Raw genomic sequence first — 22218 nt, forward strand, 5'->3', positions numbered from 1 at the left:
CTAATCATTTACCATTTCACCCATTTTAAGTGCACATTCACTGTGTTGTGTAATCGTCACCATTATCCATTGCCATATATTATGTATTGTTCCAAACAGAAATGTGGTGTCCGTCCCTCAGGGGAGAAAACAGTTAACTTGATTGGCTGATAATGTGAAACTTAGAACTTTGAGGCCACCCAGAGGTGCCTCAGAAGAAAGCCCTGGCAGTCAATTTCTGGGGGAAAAAAAAATCAACCTTTGAAAGCCCTATGGCGCGCAGCTCTAGTCTGACATATGAGGTTACCATGAATCAAAATCAACTTGATGGCCACTGATTTGGTTAAACAAAAGCCCCGTACTTCTTCAGCAAAAACTCCCCATTTCCCATCTCTCCCCATTCCCTGTGAGTTGCCCATAAATTTGCTCTCTATTCTTTTCCTTCAAGTCACTATAAACAACTAGAAGAAGGCATTAAAAGTGTACTACACCTGTAGAGATGTACTGTTATTTAAAACTGGATAAACATGTGCATTAAGCACCCAAAAGTTTTGAGGGTTCGGAGTGCTATGGCTATAGTCTATTGAGTGTCTTTATGTTCGTGGAATAGTTACTTCAGCGAGCGAAAATAAAAAGAATCGACTACAGTGCTATTGTACTTGATCTGAAAGTCAGCTTAAAGTAAGAAAACCAGAAAAATTGTGGGGGTTTTTTTTGGAAAAAATTAAGAATAGTCCAATTTGTATGCCTTTTATATAAGGTAAGTCAAAATCAATTCTGGGGGAAAAGCTGATAAAGTGATGAGTAAAATTAATGAAGGAGTTAAAAACATCAGAATGCCAATCTTTTATCCATATTTTCTCATTACAGACAGACAGCTGGGGCATTTATTTGAAATCCACTACTAATCCAGTAACTTGTTTCATGTTTTTCATTAACTCTAGTATGACCCTGCATATGGGAACTAATTCTGAGCGCCATTTCCGAGGACAGAAAAGAAGCTGTATACATGACGTTAGTTCAGATGATTTGGTGTACACGAATTGTTGGCACGCATTTAGAGTTCAAGGTAACACCCCATAAATTTATATTTTTCCACTAATATCATAAAAGCAGTCATAATAACATGACTTACTGACAGGTTTATGGAACACTGTACTCTCTGGTTTGACTTGTTTTCATTCTAAGCCTGTGATCTGAATATTAACAGCTAATTTATTATGTGTTTACCATGTGCCAGGAACCATTCAAAATGTTTTTTATGCATTATCTAACAACCCTAGGAAGGCAGTGCTATTATCAACTTTTATATTTCAGGAAACTGAGGCACAGAGAGGTTCAGTGAAATGTCCCGAGGGATAGAGGTAATCATAAGCAGCAGAACTTGGTTTTGGACCTCGGTGCTCAAGCCCACACTCTTCACGGTTGCATTGTAGTGTCTCTGCATACTTCAATATATGAAAAATGGAGGAATGAGCTAGTTCAAATATTTCCACTGGCTAGGTCACTATTTTGTCTCGAAGATTACAATAAAGATTGTGTTTGGTATGCCCAGAAACTGTTTAGTAGATAAGTGGGTGGCAAGTGGACTGTTTTGTGAAGCTCTATGCACCTTGGACAACTTAAAAATGAATAAGACAAAGTAACTGGATGTTAAGTACGCAAGGGGGCAGAAAAATAAGGGAGAGATTCTATGATCTTTTCATTCATTTTACATGTGAACTTTGTAAAGCCCCCTCATATGGTCTTTCATCATTATTTAAGGAGAAAAATAATTGTTTTTAGTAATAGTTTCCACTATATTAGTAAATCCACTGGTTTGGGAGAAGTAGTGTCAGGTATTATGGGTTGGTTCTAAGTCACCAGAGTCATGAAAGCCTAACAACTAAGACCATGACCTGACAAAAATAAAAGTCCAGCAACGTCCCATGGGCATAGGAAGCAGGGTGGTGTGAGCCTCAACAAAATAATTGGCTGTGTGTATACATTTTGTGACTATCGTTACCACCCTAAAATAGAAATCCTTTAAATACAGAGTAGTGACATTATGAAGCAGACTTACAAAGGCCACAATTGTCTACACAATGTAAATTTGACATTATCACAAAGCAGGGACCATTTCCAAGCACTGCTAAAAGATCAACCTTAGCACAAGCATTTCACACATTTAAAGAATATACAGGCAAATGAGAACTCATGGATTTATCACGTGCACCATCTCACAAAAGACTACCCCACATAAATTACTGTGGACCTACAAAGCGGGGTTTGACTCTATCAATGCGTCAACTGTGTGCTATGAACAGCAGCTATGGTTATGTACTATCTCTCTGTATTGCTAATTTCCCTTTGGTAAACATTATTTACAAATAAAATTAAAGATTTCAACTATAAATAAATACATGACTGCAACAGGTAGAAATGTCAAGAATGTAAGCATATCAATTCTTTTTGAAATTGTAATTTGTCATTTAGTTTCTAGTTTTTTCACACACATTGTTACTGACATTTGCTGATGACCCCCAGGAACTTTTTAGAGATACTATGAGAGGGAAAATAATATTGAAGATCCATTAATATATTATTGACATGAATACATTGTTTGAAACCAGGTCTTATGCTATTCACACTCTGAACAGTAATTCATTGTTTCCTAGAGAAAGCAACAATAAGTTTAACTTTCAATACAAATCTAGTATTTTATTAGAAAGCAATGTAGGCTAGAACTCCAGTGCCCTATGACTTGATGGCAGTGAGTTCGATGGTCTAGTTACTTTTAGACAGAGGGCAAAATGTTTTCCAATTTTCTCATCCCATTTTCCTAGAAATAGTTCCTATCCTTATGTAATTTACCTAAGTCTTGGTGGCACAATGGTTAAGCAAAAGGTTGGTGATTCAAACCCATCATTGGACTCTTCAGGAGAAACAGCAGGCAGTTCTACCCCGTTGCAAGGAGTCTGGCCCTATGAGTCTGAATAGCGATGGCGTGATGACACCTAAGTCATTTACTTCATGAAATTCAAATACCACATGCACAACTAGGGCTCCTCAACTTACTTTACAAGTATTTTGAAATAATACAGGGGACAATTTAGTGTGTTTTGAAGTAAAGGTAGTATGAAACATTAAAAAAAATCACACTTTTCTTCATTAGTTCATTATAATAGAACTAAAACCTTCACTGTTAAATCTGGCAGTCACAAACTTGTTTTCAGTAACGCAAATGATTATGTGCATAGAGAGGGAATTTATATATAAAGATAAAAAACCAAGGACACCCTTTATATTAGAACTAGATCTAATTGTGGAAAAATTGTTACTCTCACAGTTTAGTGCTTAATAGGTGAAGGGAAGAAGATTAAGGAGCAGATCAGACTTTGATTTTTTTGCACATATATTCAGAATGGACCAGTTCCTAGAAAAGGACCTGCAAAACTGAGAAAGGCCCTTAACAAGATGGACTGACACAGTGGCTGCGCGAATGGGCTCAAACACAGCAATGATCTTGAGGATGGCATAGGCTCAGACAAGGCTTTGTTTCGTTGTGCACAGGGTTGCTATGCACTGGGGCTGACTTGATCATACCAAACCACAACAACAAGATTACTGTTAGAATCACAGTGATTAAAACTTGTTCATTGAATTATATGAAAGCATATACAGCAACACACTCGTTGACTGGTAATTTTGCTTTGCATAACTATGCTGCAATTTGTGGTTTTATTTTATTTATAATATCTAATAGAATCATCAAAATAAATCAGGCAAATACTTTTGTTCTAGGAAGTTAGAAGGATAAAGCAAAACACATTGTAGACAGTAAGAGTGAATGATCATGGTCATTTAAGTACTAACGAGCAATTATAGCCAAGTGGCTCTGAACATTATTGAAATAAATTGGTGAAATGGTAAAAGTGAATCTTGTAATAGCTTTTTATAAGTATTGGAGCCAACTTTTCGTTTTTCACCTTAACAGACATGTTTTTTGGAAGCCAAGATTGAATGATATAAATATGAAATATATTTGAATATACTATAGCACTTTTTAGCCCTTTTCCCCCTCACATATATTGCCTGTGACCTTTTTAAGGTCTTCGTGTGGCAGGAGAGTGATATCTGCAATATAGGGTGCAGAAAGTGTCACGAATGCCTCCAGAGGATTATCATGGATACCTAACTCAAATACTATGATTCTTTTGAGTTTCACACATTTAGACCCCAGGAGAGGTTTCTATATGCTCAGCAGAACTAACTGGGGTTTTTTTTCCTACAGGATCACGCGAAGGCTTTACAAAGCTAATAAGCATCGTTAATGGTCCTAAAGGAAGAAATATAATAAGCTCCCCCAAAACATGTACATTTTGCAGAACGGGCATTTTGTTTCCATTAGATTTTGAGTATAAACAGTATAAACAATAATCCCAGAAATAAGCCATCTGAGAAAAAGTGACCTTGAAGGAGAAAGCATTGGAGAAACCATACTTAAGAGTGTTGAGACTTGTAACTCTAGGCAACATCACCCTTAGTTGATTGCCTCTCCATGTGCTCATTTTCTCTCCGGCGCTGATTCTCAGACTTTAGTGTGCACCAGTATCTGTGGGAGGCCTTGTTAGAACAGGTTGCTGGGTCCGACCCTCAGAGTATCTGATTCCATTAAGTGTGAGTGAAGCCTGAGAATCAGCACTTCTGTTAAGTTCCCAGATGCTGCTAGTCTGCAGGACAGCATTTTTAGAAACTTTGTGCTATGGAAATATTATCCTCTCCAACCATGGGGGTTGGTCATTCGTTAAACATTTTCTTAGGAAATCAAGGAGCCCTGGTAAGTGCAGTACTGAAGGGCCCAGCTACTTCCCGTGAGAAAAATGAGGCCGTCTGCTGCCATAACGAGCACAGCTTTGGAAGCCCTTTGAGACAGTTCTACTCTGGTCCTAGATGGTCAGTAGGAGTGAGGATGAGATGAGTAGAGAATAGATCGAATGGTAAGAGTTTGGGGAATGGATATTCTTATTAACTCATTCTTGGAAAGGTGACTCTGAAGGGATTCTGATAGTCCTGATCATAAACAAGAAATATTGAGCCCCTCCAAATTCTATCCTATTCTCCAGAGCAAAAGTTCTCTAGTGACACAGTGGTTAAAATGCTCAATAACCAACCAAAGGATCAGTGGTTCAAACCGACCAGCTGCTCTCCAAGCCAAGGGTATGGTAGTGTGCTCTAAAGGCTTACATCCTTGAAAAATCCTGAGACAATTCACTCTGGGTAGAATGGGTTGCTATCAGTCCACATCCACTGGATGACAATAGGCTTTTGTTTTGTTTATCCCCTATGAAATGAATTCACTTTTTGATTCTGAAGTAAAGCCCTAAAGGCGAGTAGGAGTTTGAGACCCCCTGGGTTACATACTGCATATATTGGCTCGCCAAACTTCTTCAGTGTTTGTCTTAATGTTTCTTGCTATGTGCCCTAATGTAGGCACATAAGTTTCTAGAAATTATTTGTAATTTTCTAATGAATTCATATCCTTACTAGCAACAGAAACCACATTCATTTGAAATAGATACAATTTCTGCTCACATTCTATTCCCCCATTCCCAAAGAAGCTATCTGGGGAAAGACATGTTAAAAGGAGAAAAACACTCTTCACATAAAAGTCTGCAAACCAATGCTCATCACAGCATTACAGTATGGATAATCAAAAGCTGGAGACAGATTCTCAAATGGTCAAGTAAGTTCTGAATGCCAAGTTCACTGTATACTGCAGTGAGGCGGTGTGGTCGCTGGAGGCTTTTCCATCAACTACACGCTCTGAAGGAGCTCTGGGGGCACAGTGGTTATGCACTGTGCTGCTAACTTCAAGGTCGGCAGTTCAAAACCACCAGCTCCTCCTCCGGAGAATGGCGTGGTTGTCTACTCCCATAAAAAGTTAGTCTCAGAAACCCACAAGGCAGTTCTACCCTGTCCTACATAGTCACCTTGGGTCAGAACTGACTCAGAATGGCAGTCAGTGAGAGACACTCCTGGTTAGAGGTGGAGTCAAACTGGTCAATGAAGTGGTAGCTTGAGGATGCTGCCTTGGGGGTGTGGACTTTTGTATCAGCAGAGGAACTCTGAGAATTTTCTTCTCTGCCCCTCCCATTTCCTGCCTGCGGAAGGTGCCTTACCCTCTCTCTTTCCACCTACAGTGGATCCAAGGGACTCTACACTCACTGGCCTGTGTTCTTTCTGCTTCACCAGTCTGCATCACTGGCATGCAGTTACGGGAGTCTGAACAGGGATGTATGGACTCATATTGGACTTATGGACTTGAGTTGGACTGGGCTTGGATGTCTTATTGATCTATAATTACTTCTTGATAGAAACCTCCTTCTGATGCATAGATGAGGGTCACTGAATTCGTTTCTCTAGACAACTCGACCAAACACAGGCAGTAAGGGAAAGAACATTTGTCTAAAACCCCTTTGTTGTTTTTTTTTTTTACATCGAAGGAAAAAACCACTAGTCTCAAGATTTCCAAGTATTTATTACTCTTCCTTGTGGTAAGAGTAGCTTCAGCTACATTTAGTGCACTTCTGAATAGCACTGAAAGCCTATTTAAAACTCAGGGTTCCAGTTTTGCAATAATGGAATGGCGGCCTGTCCAAATGGAAAACACTCGACTTAATAAGCTACAACGAATAAATTAAAAAAAGAGATTGAGCATTAGTCCATCCTGTTCTCTCTTTTGCCTGCCTTCTACCTAGTGAAGAATCTATGTTCTTCCAACAATGCTTAGAAATGACTTTAAAAACATACTTTCCCAATAGGATCATCATCACAAGCCTAAAGAGCAAGAGTGGTGTAATGGAAAAGGGAGAATGATAATTATATCAAAAACTTCAACAACCAAAAATGTAGATGTAGACTAATGGGTGCAGCTGGGCCTAAAATGTAGCTCTGAGCCTTCTGGAAGCACAGGCAAACAAAAAAATGTACTAGGCTGCATTGTTTGTCCTGCCTGATAAAAGAAAGCATAGTGGCTTAATAAGCACCCGTCACATAACAAGGACTGTGCTGGATACCACAGAGGATACAACTAAAGATAAGACGTGGAACTCGTCTGTAAGGAGTGCACATATCTTATCTCTCCCACCACAGCAGAAATGTAAGAAATGTTTATGGAGGGTGTGGGTGGGGGTAAGCTAAGTCTAGAGACATGTTTGGAGGCTATGAACAATGTGGGAGAAATTAAAGATGAGCACAATAAAGTGTTCTGGAATTCTCAGTCTTTGCAATGATACCTATAGTTTGTTATGGTCCGCACAGTTGAATGTCTTTGCACAGTCAATAAAATCATGCAGACCTTGCAGGTGGACTGAGACGGAATTATTGGAACATATCGAGGGAATACTGCATGGTTTAAAATCAGAAAAGGTGTGCATCGGGGTTGTGTCCATTTGCCATAATTATTCAAATCATATGCTGACAAAATAATCAGAGAAATAGGACTATATGAAGAAGAATGTGATATAAAGATTGGAGGAAGGCGTGCTAACAAGCTGTGATATGTAGGTGACACAACCTTGCTTGTTGAAAACAAGAAAGACCTGAAGCACTTCCTGATGTTGATCAACGATTGTAGCATTCAGTATGGATTACGACTCAGTGTAAAGAAAAAAAATTCTCACAACTGGAACAATAAGCAACATCATAATAAACGAAGAAAGGATTGAGGATGTCAAGCACTTTTTTCTTGGGTTCACAATCAACACCCATAGAAGCAGAATCAGGGAATCAAGCAACATACTGCATTGGTCATACCTGCTTGGAAAAGATTTGTAAAGTGTTTTAAAGTAAAGTCACCATGAGGACTACAGTGTGCCTGACCTCAAAAACCAAGCACTAAACAAAAACTCGCTGCAATGGAATTGATGCCCACTCACATGTGACCCTATAGAACAGGGTCAAATTCTGAGACTGTAACTTTTTACAGGGGTAAAAAGCCCTGCCTTTCTCCCATAGAGTGGCTGATGGCTTCCCACTATGGCCCTTGCCGATTGCAGCCCAACAAATAACCATTGTGCCACCTGACCTAATCCATTGTATTTTTAACTGCCTCACATGTAGGAGAAAGGCCAGACAATAATAAGGAAGACAGAAGAACTGATGCCTGTGAATTATGGTATTGGTCATGAATTTTGAATGCACTGGTGATGATCAGAAGAATTAACAAATCTATCTGAGAAGAAGTACAGCCAGGGACCCATGGTAACAAGGATGCGAGACTGCATCTCATGTACTTTGGACATGGCATCAGGAGAGATAAATCCCTGGAAAATAAAGCATGGTAAATAGAGGGTGATCAAAGAAGGGAGGGGCCCTGAACATGATGAATTGGCATCATTGCAACTAAGGGCTCAAACACTCTGACTGTAGGGATGATGTAGAGCCAGCCAGTGCTTCATTACAACAACATCAACAACATTACACTAATTATTTAAAAAATTAATAATAATAATAATAATAGTGGACAGAAGCTTCACGAACTTAAAAACAATCCACATGTAAGGTAATAATATGCAACAAGCCACTTAAAAAAATTTAAGGTCATCCAACATTGGCCAGTGAAACTTTTATAATGTTCAGCTATGTTATTACAGTTGGAAAAAAAAAAGTAACCTATAGGCCATTAAATCTAAGTGAAAAATGTGGCTGTGTAAAGAAATTCCGTGTAAGAATCCATACATTTTCCATCCATACTTAAAGAGAAACAGACCTGGGGAGAGAAGGACAAATGCAGATCGAGCCCCTATTCAGTATTCCTTTCTCCGAGGAGTCCAGCAAGCTCACCTCTCATTCAACAAGTATTTATTTCCCTGGCTCTGACTGGGTATTCACCGAAAGGTTAGCAGTTTGAATCCACCCAGTGGCACCTCAAAAGAAAGGCCTGACAATCTGCTTCCAAAGCTCACTGTCTTGAAAAACCTCTGCAGTACAGTTCTCCCCTGACAAGCACAGGATTACCCTACTCAGAGTTGCCTCGCCCATAGTTGGCTTGTGTTAAATAGGTGCTAGACATCTATTTAGAAAGAAGGGGTGGTAATCAAGACAGCATCGAATGTGAAACAGACAAATTATGGCAGCCCTTCACTTAAACGTCAATGAAAGCTGATTACATTAAGGTGAACACAACAGTGGTGGCAAATATAACCTTCTCTGTGTGAATCCTGTGGTTTAATTGAACCTCAACCCCTTCACTGACTTCCTTTTCCACTGCCACCATCAAATTCAAGTTTGTATCAATTCATGCCTCGACTAGCTTCCTAAGAGGGTCTCTCTCTGATCAGTTGCCTTTGCGGCATCTTGTATGATCTGAAGATGTCGATTCTCTTTGCTGCTATTGGGAGGAGCTGTCCAGTCGGTTCTGACACATAATGATCTTAAGCACAACAGAAAGAAACACTGCCCTGTCTTGCGCCACCCTTACAATTATTCCTATGCCTGAGCCCATCATTGCTGTCACTGTGTCAATCCATCTTCTATAGGGCCTTCCCCTTTTGTGCCAAACCTCCACTTTACCAAACATGGCTTAGGAAGTGTTAACATTCTCAGAATTACAAAATAAGTTCAAAGTTTTCCCGAGTGTTTAAGGCCACTCCTCTGCCACACATGCTCTATGTTTTGGTCATTCTGATTTAACTCACACTCAGCTCTCCCAGCATGCACTGGTTCTTTGCTCACCTTACTCCTGGAATATCAACCTATCCCTTCTTCCAGAAATACCCCAGTCCCTTCCCTATAACTGCATGTTTAACCACCACCAAACCAAATCTGTTGCTGTCCAGTAGATTTGGACGCATAGAGATCCTCTGGACAGAATAGAACTGCCCTCATAGGGTTTCCAAGGCTGTACCCTTTATGGAAGATGACATCTCTCTCCTATGGAGTAGCTGGTGGGTTCCAACCTTTGGGTTAGTAGCCTAGCCCGTCACCACTACTCTACCAACTGGATGTTAATCTTGCCCTTGTCACCTCCCCTTGGATTCTTTTAGTGGTTAGTTTCGAACTGGTTTATGGCCCATAATGCAAATTGCCTCAATCAGGGACTATTTCCTGTGTAATTCTGAATTCTGCACAGGACTAAGTTCAGTATCTAGCAAGTATAAGTTTCCACATCTATTTGTTGAACGAATCATTTCTTTAGGGGCTTGAATGGAACTCTTAATGATATAGCAGAATTCATAGGATTAACTGAATTCTGGCATTTATGAAATCTTCATAGTAAACCACAACCAATAACCCTAGAAATTGAATGGGCTGCTGCTTGTCTTTTGTATGAAGAGAGTCAGAAATAGTATGGTCTCCATGACTTCCTGAAGGCCACACAAGGAGCCCTTGTTAGAGGTGCTGTTACAAAGTAGTGTTTTCTATGTCTAGGCTGCTTGCTGATACCATGCTTCGTTATGAATATTTTAGTGGTTACATCTGTAGTTCACCGAAGAAAGAGGCATTTATGAAGACTCCCTCAGAGGCGAACAATAGGAAAATCTTCCAGAATGAAACATTTACTCCAGGGAAGGACAGCCAGAATAAAGGGGGACATAGGTAGGGTGTTTTTCTTTTTTTATGGCTTGGTTTCACTGTAAGTTTACATTTGTTTCTACTCAAAATGTTTGCTTGGCTGATTGATAAAAAAAATAATAATCAGGAAATTTCAAAACAAATCTAGATCTCGGTTCTGATAAGGGTTGAGAAAAATTGTACATGTATCAAAGAGATAAAGCATAGATATTAACGACACTAAAAAGCACTCTTGTCCAACGATTACAACAACTCAGAAGACAGGTCTACTAACAGGTTTCTTTAAAGTCATTGTCTTGAACACCCTAGAGCAGCGGTTCTCAACCTGTGGGTCGCAACCCCTTGGGGGGGGGGATGTAGAATGATCCTCTCACAGGGGTCACCCAATTCATAACAGTAGCAAATTGCCACTTATGAAATGGCAACGGCAATAATTTGATGGTTGGGTCCCCACCACATGAGGAACGGTATGAAAGCGTCACAGCGTTAGGAGGGTTGAGAACCACTGCCCTAGAGAGTAGTTCTCTGCACACCTCAAGCCTCCAGGAATTGGAACGAATAGCAACTAACAACAACAATATGGCCACATATCTCTGTGAATACACCACATTTTTTAAACTGGATACCTAAAAGAATCTGAGAGATATTTAATGTATTCCCTCCTGTGTGCCAAGGAGAAGGAGCCTTGGTGTGGCGTCATCGTTACATGCTTTGCTGCTAATCTCAAGGTCAGCAGCTTGAAACCATCAGCCCCTCTGAGGACGAAAGACAGGACGCTACCTACTGGGTTAACAGACATCGGCATCAGTTTGATGGCAGTGAGTCTGGTTTTGGTGGTGGTGACCAGGGGAACACTGTGAGGTGTGGTGAAGGATTGAAGGTAGGTGGAATCAATCTAAGAAGTGTTCTTCACAGCGTAGATGGGGGCCCAAAGGCCAGCCCCGCGGCCACTGAGTCCCTGGGGATTCAAAGCGACCTGACAGAGGGTTTCTGGGGCCTTTTTGAATCTTTACAGAAGAAGTCAACCTCATCTTCATGCCCTGGAGAGGGACTGGTGTGTTTGCCAGGTGGCCTTGAGGTCGGGTTCATTTTATGCAGGCAGAGAGGGGACTAGCCTGAGGAATCCACACAGCTCAGTGGGTATAGCACTATGTCTGCTGTGGGCCGTCCACATTCTAGGGGTGTTGGGTCTTCCCAAAATATCCTTTCCCGAATTGTGTCAGCCGGGAGCTGCATATTAAGGCTTGGCTCTGAATGGAGAGGCAGCAGATTAAAGTGCAGAAAACAGAAGTTCTGGTGAGGAAACTGAATGAGGCCCAGCTGGTCAGTTAATGTCCCCAAGCCTTGTTTTCCTCCAGCACAAGATGGAGAAGAGAGTGCCTATTTTGCAGGATGTTTTCTGAGGTGGAACTGGGAGCACTATGACAAAAGCATGGTCAGCGAAGCAAGAGATGAAAGCGTGATTATTTGTTCTGTAGGGAGGTGCTCGATAATGCAGCATTGATGCCTCCAAGGAGGGCACTGTCAAAGAAGAGACTGAAGTAGAGAGGAGGACACCAATATCAAGTGAGGATATGAGCTGGAGAAAGACTTGACAGAGAGGAAGAGCACAGGGGTGGTTTTGGTTAGGTGCTGGCGAGTCAGTTAAGACTCAGTAACCTCATAAATTGTAGAATGGCAGCCGGCCTGACACTACCCCATCCTCCCAATGATTGTGATGCTTAAGACCCTTGTTGCAGCCTCTCCATCTCATCAAGGGCCTTCCTCATTGTCATTGCCTTTATTTTTTCACAGGCATGAGATCATAAGAGAGAGAAGTATAGATGACAGAAACATAATATGAAGGTGATGATAAAGACTCAAGAGGGATGGGGATAATGGGGGAGTAGATGTGAACATGGCAAGAAGTTCTGGTGCTGTGATGGTTAAACCTGCTGAAACACGCTTGACACAAAGGGACAAAGGTCATGAAGATACTCCAAGAGCTAACTTCACTGTTACTAGTTTTTGCAAATAGTTATGAGGCGAAGCAAAGGTTGTAAGACAACGTGAAAAATGTGGTCTGAAAAGAATGTGATCTGTTCCTGCTCAGAGCAGACAATGTATGGGGAGGACAGTAGGGCCGGCCCCACCAGAGGACAGATTCCCGCACTCAATATGACGTTGCGGAGGACAGCACTGGAGACACAGTGCAGAAATAGTACACGGTCAGGCCCCATCACACTGGGGCGAGGCTCTGAGGCCATGCAGCAGAGCTGAAGGGGGAGCAGACTTATGAAACTCCCAGGGAAGACCGAAAATAGACTTGGGAGACAAGAGTGTGGCACTCCATCAGACTCAACTGGTAAACACCCCTAAAGGTCAACAAACAGACTCAACTATTTATAGGCTCCTCTATTTTTGTCAGTGGCTTTCTTTTTGTTATTGTTATTTTGTGTTTATTTTTTGCTATTGTTGTTATTGTTTTGTTGGTTCGGACTTCCTTTGTTTCATTGGGTTTTGCCTGGTTTTTACACTTAGTAAGGTATCTGCATGTCTATCTAGGTAAGATATGCGGGACAAATAATTCAGAGATGAAAAGACTGGGACCAGACCAATGGTTGGGGAGGGGGGGATATGTGAGAAGGGGAGGTGGGAGAAAGGAAGGGTAGCGGGGTCCAACCCAGGGACAAGAGAACAACAAGTGAACTAAAATCACTGGAAGGAAGATCTTAGGATGCCTAGTGGGACTCAATCAAGGGCAATTTAGCAGCTTGGAATTATTAAACCAGAATGAAGGCCCATGATGGTGGGGCAAGAGGAAAGTAAAAAGGAAATAGGAAAAGAACCAGGAGGCAAAGGACATTTATAGAGGGCTAAATACAGGCATATATGTGTGTGTGTGTATATATATACACACACACAAATATAAATGAGAGGGAGACAGAACTATGTACTCATATTTATATATTAAAAATTGAGGTTACAGGTGGACATTGGGCCTCGAATCAAGTACTCCCTCAACACAAGAACACTTTCTTCTAACAATCTGGCATTCTGTGATGCTCACCTTCCAGACATGATCATTGAAGACAAAATGGGTACATGAGCAAATGTGGTGAAGAAAGCTGATGGTGCCCAGCTATCAAAAGATACAGCATGTGGGTCTTAAAGGTTTGAAGGTAAACAAGCAACCATCTAGCTAAGAAGCATCAAAGCCCACATGGAAGCAAACCAGCCTGTGTGAGCATGAGGTGTCGAAGGGATCATATATCAGGCATCAAATAACAAAAAATCATATCATTGAGATTGAGGAACAATGCAAAGTAGGGACCTAAAGCCTACCTGCAGACAACTGGACATCCCCTTACAGAAAGGCCTGGGGGAGGAGATGAGCCATTCAGGGTGCAGTGTAGCAATGGTGAAACATACAACTTTCCTCTAGTTCTTAAATGCTTCCTCCCCCGCACTATCATGATCCCAATTCTACAAATGCCGCTAGACCAGAGGATGTACACTGATACAGATAGGAACTGGAAACACAGGGAATCCAAGACAGATGAACCCTTCAAGACCAGTGGTGAGAGTGGTGATATGGAAGGAAGGGAGGGATTTAAGGGGGAACCGACTATAAGGATCTACATATAAGCCCCTCCCTGGGGGACAGACAACAGAAAAATGAATGAAGGGAGGCATTGGATAGTGTAAGACATGATTAAATAATAATAATTTATAAATTATCAAGGGTTCATGAGGGAGGGGGAGCAGGGAGGAAGGGAAAAATGAGCTGATACCAAGGGCTCAAGTAGAAAGCTAATGTTTTGAGAATTATGATGGCAACAAATGTACAAATGTGCTTCACACAATGGATTATGGTTACGAGTTATTTGAGCCCCCAATAAAATGATTTTTAAAAAAGGCTTGAGGATAACAAGTGGCCACCTAGCTCAGAAGCAACAAAGCCCACATGGAAGAAACACACCAGCCTGTAATCACTGAGGTGTCAATGAGATGTCAACGGGATCAGGCATCTAAGACCCAGAATAAAACCATACCCAAGGTGAAGGAGGCAGGGGGGTGAGGGTAGGCAGAGGACGGGACATGGAGTGGAGACCCAATGCCCATCTGTAGACAATTGGACATACCCTCACAGAGGGAACACAGGGAAGAAATGAACCAGTCCTGGTAGAGTATAGCACTGATGAAACACACAAACTTTCCTCTAGTTATTTGGTGCTTCCTTCGCCCCCATATATCATGACATCAATTCTACCTTACAAATCAGATTAGACCAGAGCATGCACACTGCTACAGGGAATCCAGGATAGATAAATCCCCCAGGGCCAACAAGGAGAGTAGAGACACCGGGAGGATTAGGGGAGGGTGGGAGTAGAGAGGGGGAACCAGTCACAAGGATCAACTTATAACTCCCTGGGGGAGGGGGATGAATATGTAAGATGGCAGCACATATGCAAATGTGTTTGACACATTGGATGAATGTATGGAATGAGATAAGAGATGTAAGAGCCCTCAATAAAAGTATTTTTTTTAAGTATGGTCTCCAGAAAAGATGTGGAACTGAGCAACAGATACTACTTCCTAAATGTACTTGGAAGGATTTTTAAAAAATGAGGGGGAAGGATTGAATGTCACAAAGAAATTTTGCACTTCTGAATGTAACATACCATATATACTCGTGCATAAGCTGAGTTTTTCCAGCACATTTTGTCAGCAGTTTTTGTGGTAAAATTAGGTGCCTTGGCTGATATTCGGGTCAGCTTACACTCGAGTATATACAGCATATATCGTTTACAGAGATTGTCATATTCCACTGTTATAGTACTATGGACTCTATTTTTAAACATTTGAGTGTGTTTTACATGAATGTTTATATAGAAAATTAGAATTCCATTTAACAATTTTAATACAAATTGCTGACACTTCTTACAATTTTATCAGTATTTCCATAAATTGAGTTTCCCTGTCTCTCTTTGCCTTCTTGCATTTGCTTTTAAAGGGAAAAGTTTAAATAAATAAATAAAGGGAAAAGTTTGACACAGGGTGATTGGCTTAGGAATATCTCTGGTTTCTGTGATGGAATCTGTATTTTCAAATTTATGGATAGTTTTCACAATGAAAATATAATCTTTATGGTCTGCTCATAAGTATTGATAGGAACAAAAAGCGAATTACTTTTCTACCAATTCCCAGTGCATAAATGAAAGTTGAACTTCCCAAAAAGAAAATTTCCATTTATTATACTAAAACAGTTTAATACCTATCAAAATCCCAACAGCATTTTTTGAATTGCAAGGGGCCCCGAGTAGCCAAAATAATCTTGACATAAACAGTACAAAGACTCAGAGTTCTCAATTTCAAAATGAACTCAAAAGCTACTGAAATCAAAACAGTGTGGTATAGGTATAAGGATAGACATATTGGTTAATGGTATAAAACTAAGTGTCCAGAAATAAAGCAGCACATCTTTGGAAAATTGATTTTTGATAAGAACATCAAACCTATTTCAGAGAGAAAGCATAGTTTATTGAAACAAATGGTACTAGTAGGCCTGGCTATTCACATGCAGAAAACGAAGCTGGATTAATACTTCATGCCATACATGAAAATCAAGTCAAAACAGATTAATGACCTAAATATAAGAACTAGAATCATAGCAATCCAAGATGAAGACATGGCTCAAACTTTGTATGGATTCTCTGATATGGCACCAAAAGCACAAGCAACCAAAGAAGAATAAAGTGATATGTGTCAAAATTGAAAGATTCTGTACATCACAGGACTTTATCAAGAAAGTGAAAAGACAACCTGAAGGATGGAAGAAAATACCTTCAATTTCTATTGAAAATTATCTCTGAATAGGTGGAGAACCCTGATAACTCAACAACCAAAAGGCAAATAACCCACTTTTAAAGAAACCCTTTCTCCATAGAAGACATACAAATGACCAGCAAGCTTAGCATCGTTAGTCATTAGGGAAATGAAAACTGAAAACACAAGAGGATACCACTCCATTCACACTAGAATGGCTATTAGGAAAATTATGCATAAAAGGTGCTGGCAAGAGGAAGTGGTGACATTAGAACCTGCATCCATGGCTAGTGGAAATGCAAAATGATCCAAATACTGTGGAGAACAGGTTGGCAGTTCCTTAAAAAAATAACAGCAGATGGTGTAAAATGTGAAAATAACGGTAATTTATTAGTTATAAAGGGTTCATGAGAATGGGAGGATGGGGGAAGGATGGGAAGAAAAGAGGAGCTGATACCAAGGGCTCAAGTAGAAAGAAAATGTTTTGGAAATGATGATGGCAACAAATGTACACATGCGCTTGCTATGACTGATGTATGGATTGTTATAAAGAGCTATAAGAGCCCACAATGATTTATTAAAATTTTAAAAAGTTAAGCACAGAACTCTCATAAAACAAATGATAGCGACCCCATAGGGCAGAGTAGAGCTGTAAATCTTTACAGAGTAAGCTCGTGGTTTGAATTGCTGACCTTAATTAGCTAGCAGCCTAACGTCTAACCAACTATGCCACCAATGTCTCCTCGAACTCCTATCAGATCCAGTAATACTACTCCTAGGTACATATTGACAACAATTGAAAGCAATCGCACCCAATTGTTTCTTGCAGAATTATTGAGAGTAACCCAAAAGTAAAAACAACTTTAGTGTTCATCAAAGGATAATAAATGGATAAACAAATTATACATGCACAGACAAACATATGACCTTACTTATATGCAGTATCTAGAATAAACACATGCACAAAGTAGACTGGGGGCTGGAAGGAAGGGGTCTGCGAAGGTATTACCTAAGTTATTGCATTTCTGTTTGGGGTGATGGGAAACTATTGGAAATAGATATTGGTGATGGTTGCTCAATATTGTGAACAGAATTAATGCCTCTAAAGTGTACCCTTAGAAAATGGTTACAATTATGTCTTAAGCTATGTATGTTTTAGTACAATAAAATAAAATAAGTCCAACAACCAGGAATGGGTTTTGGGTTCACACGGAATCCTAGCTCCAATTTAAGAGTAAGTAGTTATTACATCATGGTTCTGCTAGCCCTCAGGACAGAAATATGGAAGATATGGATGTGAAGTGTGAAGAAATTAGATGGAGCCCCGCTATCAGATAAAATAGTGTCTGGGGTCCTAAAGGATTGTTTCCAAACAAGCAACCAACTAACTCAGATGGAAGAAGCACGACAACATCAGTGACCAAAGGATTGCAATCACATAATCTGGGGCCAAAGGAGAATAGAGTATAAAAGCCCGTATTGTGCGATTCTGGTTTGCAGAAGGCTAAGGACAACAGTGGGAGCCCAAGATAGATTTGTTAGATCTATCCAGGAAATAAGCCTCTGGTGATTTCCCTCTAAATAACGGAGGGATGGGAAGAAACTGGTTACCAAACAGAGTACACTGGAGAGATGACAATAGGATATAAAAATGATAAACCTGACTTGAACAATTAAAGCCTTGTCAGTTGATCCCTCCCATGCATGTTTGGCCTGATAGGGCTTTCAACATTTCCTGTATTTCCCGTCCCCCTCATATTGGGGTTTAGCTCTGACGTATTTTGTTATTGGTGGTAATCCTCTTGAAGTTGTGTTCTATGTTTTTCTTTTTCAGTATGTGAAACCCAAGACTGATGAACCTATACAGACACAAGTAGAACCTGGGTTCCTGGAAGGTACAGTGAGGGGGATGGGGGGATAAAGGAGAGGTGATATCAAAGAGTTCATGAAGAAAGGGAATCTTTGGAAACTGATTGTGGGAGCAGTTGTACAATACTTGGTGTGATGGAACTATGGAGGGGTAGGTTATCTGGATTACCACCCAATAAAAAGGTTTGGGGGAAAATTGAATCTCTATACAAAGAGAATGTAACGAAGGATCAACTAGGATAATCAGAAAAAGAAATAATAAGAGGTCCCTGGGACTGATTAGATGTGACTTAGTAGTCACATCATGTTTACTGTCTCCCAGGAAATAATTATTTTGTGAAGAAAATGAAAGAAAAATGTTTAAGGATTAGATTTAATGCCCATGATTAAGTTATAACTATAACATATTTTAGCATATTGCAACTAAAGTCATATCAGTATAATATGCAGCCTTGATGGCACAATGGTTAACTACTTGGTTGCTAAACAATAGTTTGATTATTTGAACCGCCATCCACTTCACAGGAGAAGGATGTGGTAGTCTGCTTCCACAAAGATTTCAGCTAGGAAACCCTATGGGGCAGTTCTACTCAGTCCTACAGATTCACTGCGAGTCAGAACCAACTCAATAGAACACACTACTCATGCCTACTTAACTAAACAGATTTTACAGTAGCAATTCTATACAAATATATCAGAAGCAAAAAAACTAAAACTTAATCTAACTCTTGAGATCACCAGGTTAAGGCCAAATTGGAGAGACCTTTTAGAAAATAAAAGGTTGGACAACAATATGTAGCAAGATGAAGAAAAGCATAAATTAAATGCCTAATTGCATGGAACAGTAAAACCTCACCCTGGGGTGAAAATTAAAGGCAAACAAATAAAAACCATAGAAAATCCAAGCAGAATTGCAAGTCTGGATTAGAGAACAGCCACTGCAAAAATCTATAAATTTAAGGTACTGATTAGACAGTGGAAGACACTTAGATGAAAATAGAAAGATTATTTAAGATAGTAAGGCACAGACTGCTACTATTTCTATGTGATATAACCTTATAGATCATCAATCAAGCAATAGGCTGTGTGATGAGCAGGAGGAATACAGCGCCACCCCAGCAGCAGTGTATCTGTAAGGGCATAAAGGGCAGTAAGTAAATGATGCTCTACGAATTAAAGTCATGTTCCAAGAAGAAATAACTGCTATTGCCAGATGCACAGAAGCACCTTCTATTAGCATTCCATAAAAATGTGAACTAGAGAAAGACTGCTTGTAATGACTTCATACAGCTGTGGCACATGAAGAGAACTGCTTAATGACCAAGTAGGATCAGTTATATCTTTCTTTAACAAGAAAGAATTTTTTTTTCGAAACTAAAATTTATAGTTCTCTAACTTCAGATTTTTAAATCCTGTACACATGAGGGTTCCTGTGGCAAAGGGTTAGTCTACATGCTATCATCAAACTACAGCCGATGACACACCCTCGGCCATCTCACACACACTTTCTACCAGGTGACCAATTGAACAAATGAATGTGTAATCAAACCAGACAAAAAAGAATTTTATGTAGTGATACTGTATGTGACCCACAGTCACAGTTGTAACCCCCAATGCTCAAAAATGCAAGGAGTTCTGGTAGCAGGATGGACAATGAAGCAGAGACTGCTCAAGGTTGTGGCTGTGATTGAGAAAAATGTGTTGTTACATCCAAGGGATAATCACTAAAAATATCAAGATCAATGGCAAACTACAATATCAAGAAATTGTCATGAAATTGAATTAAGTATTATGTACTTTGAAGAGAACCTTAGAATATAAATTGAGTCAGGCAGACTAGGCAAATAAATAAACAGCTGCATATGAACATAAGACTCTCCTGTATAACTAGAAATTGATATATAAGCTACACAATCTATGAATTACCAAGTGAAGAGGGTAGATACAGCCTTTGTTACTGAACATGCAACATTCATGAAATGATGGGCACAGTGCTAAGCACAATGGCCAATCAACCATCCAGCCCGCCCTTCTTGGTCTTGTAACATCCTTCCATTATGAAATGAGTATAGAGCATAGGACAACCTTTATACAGGATATTGTAGGTATTCTGTATATTATGAAGGCAAAGAACCAGCATCTGGTAGAGTACCTAGTGCTAATGAAAGTCTTCCAAAATAAAATTACAAGCCCAAAACTTGTGATGGCTTCAATTATTTAACCACTCATCAAAGAAAAAACTAAGTCCTCAGATGAATTTCCAAAGTTTTTCGAATGTATAGAATCAAGAGGAACATGAAGCATTGTGGTAACTATTGTGGTATATTATGAACATAATATTACTATCATATACACACTTTGAACTTAGGTATAGCTCTAATGCATTTCTTGGATAAGGAACTATATAAAAGGATAAAGCTCTAACAATTTTATGCAAACATGGAGCTCAGGTGAATGTGGGATCTAAATAACAAACTAATTGCAGTACTTTGTGTACTTGAAAAATTTGAGGTTTTCTTTAAAATTCATGACTGCAAACATTATGTGAATCTCTGTTATCCTGAGTGACTGGTCATCAAGATATTAACATAATAGGAGAATTATTTTTAAAAATCTGGATGCAGTGACTAGACCGCTTAATTTAATAATTGAGTCGCTTATTGATATTCATTGACCATTATTTATTTAATGTCTGTATTATATATCTTTTAAAGTGGTAGTTCAGTGTGCATGTTCATAAACATGATGCTCCATATAGTTTTTTTCTCAAAATGTTGGCATTGTTGGCACTCTTTTGCCTTCAAATGGAAGAAATGACTTGAAGTCTATTAATGATTATGAAGATCACATAATTCTTTGCACGTTTTAAGATTTCTGGAAAGACAGAGTCTACAAAGCCTAAAAGAAAGTCTATATCAAAGCGTAACCTATAAAAACACTGCCCCTGGGCTTGAAGCATTTATGTCCCACCCATGGCAATTGGATTGGTCATGTGTGTGTAGTATTGGCTTTGGAGCCATCTGAAAGCTAACATCTTACTTCATAGCAAGGTGACAATCTTGTACTTAATTCATTTTTATTGTGATAATTCATTTTATTGTGTTTCTCATTTGTGTCACCTCATTTGAGGTCCCAGAGTAGTCAAAGTAGTAGTTAGCTAAAGAAGCTATTACCCATATGCTGGAAAGAAAGTAATTCAATGTTTATGGGATGAAGGAGCCCAAGGTCAGATGAAATAATGGAGCGCGGCCTGTCCCTCCGAGCTCATGAAACAACACATGGCAAGTGCCTAGTACAGTGCCTGACCTTTAGTCTGAACTGGCTGAGGGGCACCTCTCCTTTTCTTTCCCTGGCCTGTCCAGTGTGCTTTTCTACTGCAAGACATCGCCCAGTCCAGCAGCAATAGATTGAAATAATACACAAAATAACATGGATAAAACTTGAATGATAGCAAAATGAAGAAAACATTCTCTTTGGAGTCATGTCTACTGCAAACAGCGATTCAAACATTTTCAAAGGTCAGAATTACCTTGATTGTTGAATTGGACTGGTCTGCTACAGAAACCTAGCAACCTAGAAATAAGTGGCAATTGCTATTTCCAGTAGAATGGTTTTGCAGATACGATCATATGAAGGGCTATGTCTCTATTAGCTGTAAAAATGTTAAGGAGGTAAAATTGATCATGATGAGGATAAAACAATTATCAAGAAATTGAAAGGGCTCTCATTTTGAACCATTTTGGGAAAAAACCAAACTACAGCCTTGTTGCAAATCTTATTAATTAAACCTGGAAGTCATTACCATTTTATTTCTATGGTTCAATATGTACATATTTATCATTAATTTAAGGACAAGTATGAATAAAACATGAAAATCGTTGTTATTTGCTTGTTCTGCAATCACATATATTCTATCCCATACAATACCTCATCTGTCCTCATGGCTTATAGTGGAATACACATCATATATACTTCAGTATCAGCCGAGGCACCTAAATTTACCAC

General features: G+C 39.6%; 1 protein-coding gene across 4 annotated transcripts in view; it reads right to left on the reverse strand.

Moving 5' to 3' along the window:
- The window catches only part of MBNL3 (muscleblind like splicing regulator 3), a 119664-nt gene that overhangs the window by 51014 nt on the left and 46432 nt on the right, over positions 1-22218 (reverse strand). The gene's annotated exons all lie outside the window — the stretch shown is intronic.

This window comes from Tenrec ecaudatus, chromosome X, assembly GCF_050624435.1.
Source record: "Tenrec ecaudatus isolate mTenEca1 chromosome X, mTenEca1.hap1, whole genome shotgun sequence".
Lineage (NCBI taxonomy): Eukaryota > Metazoa > Chordata > Mammalia > Afrosoricida > Tenrecidae > Tenrec > Tenrec ecaudatus.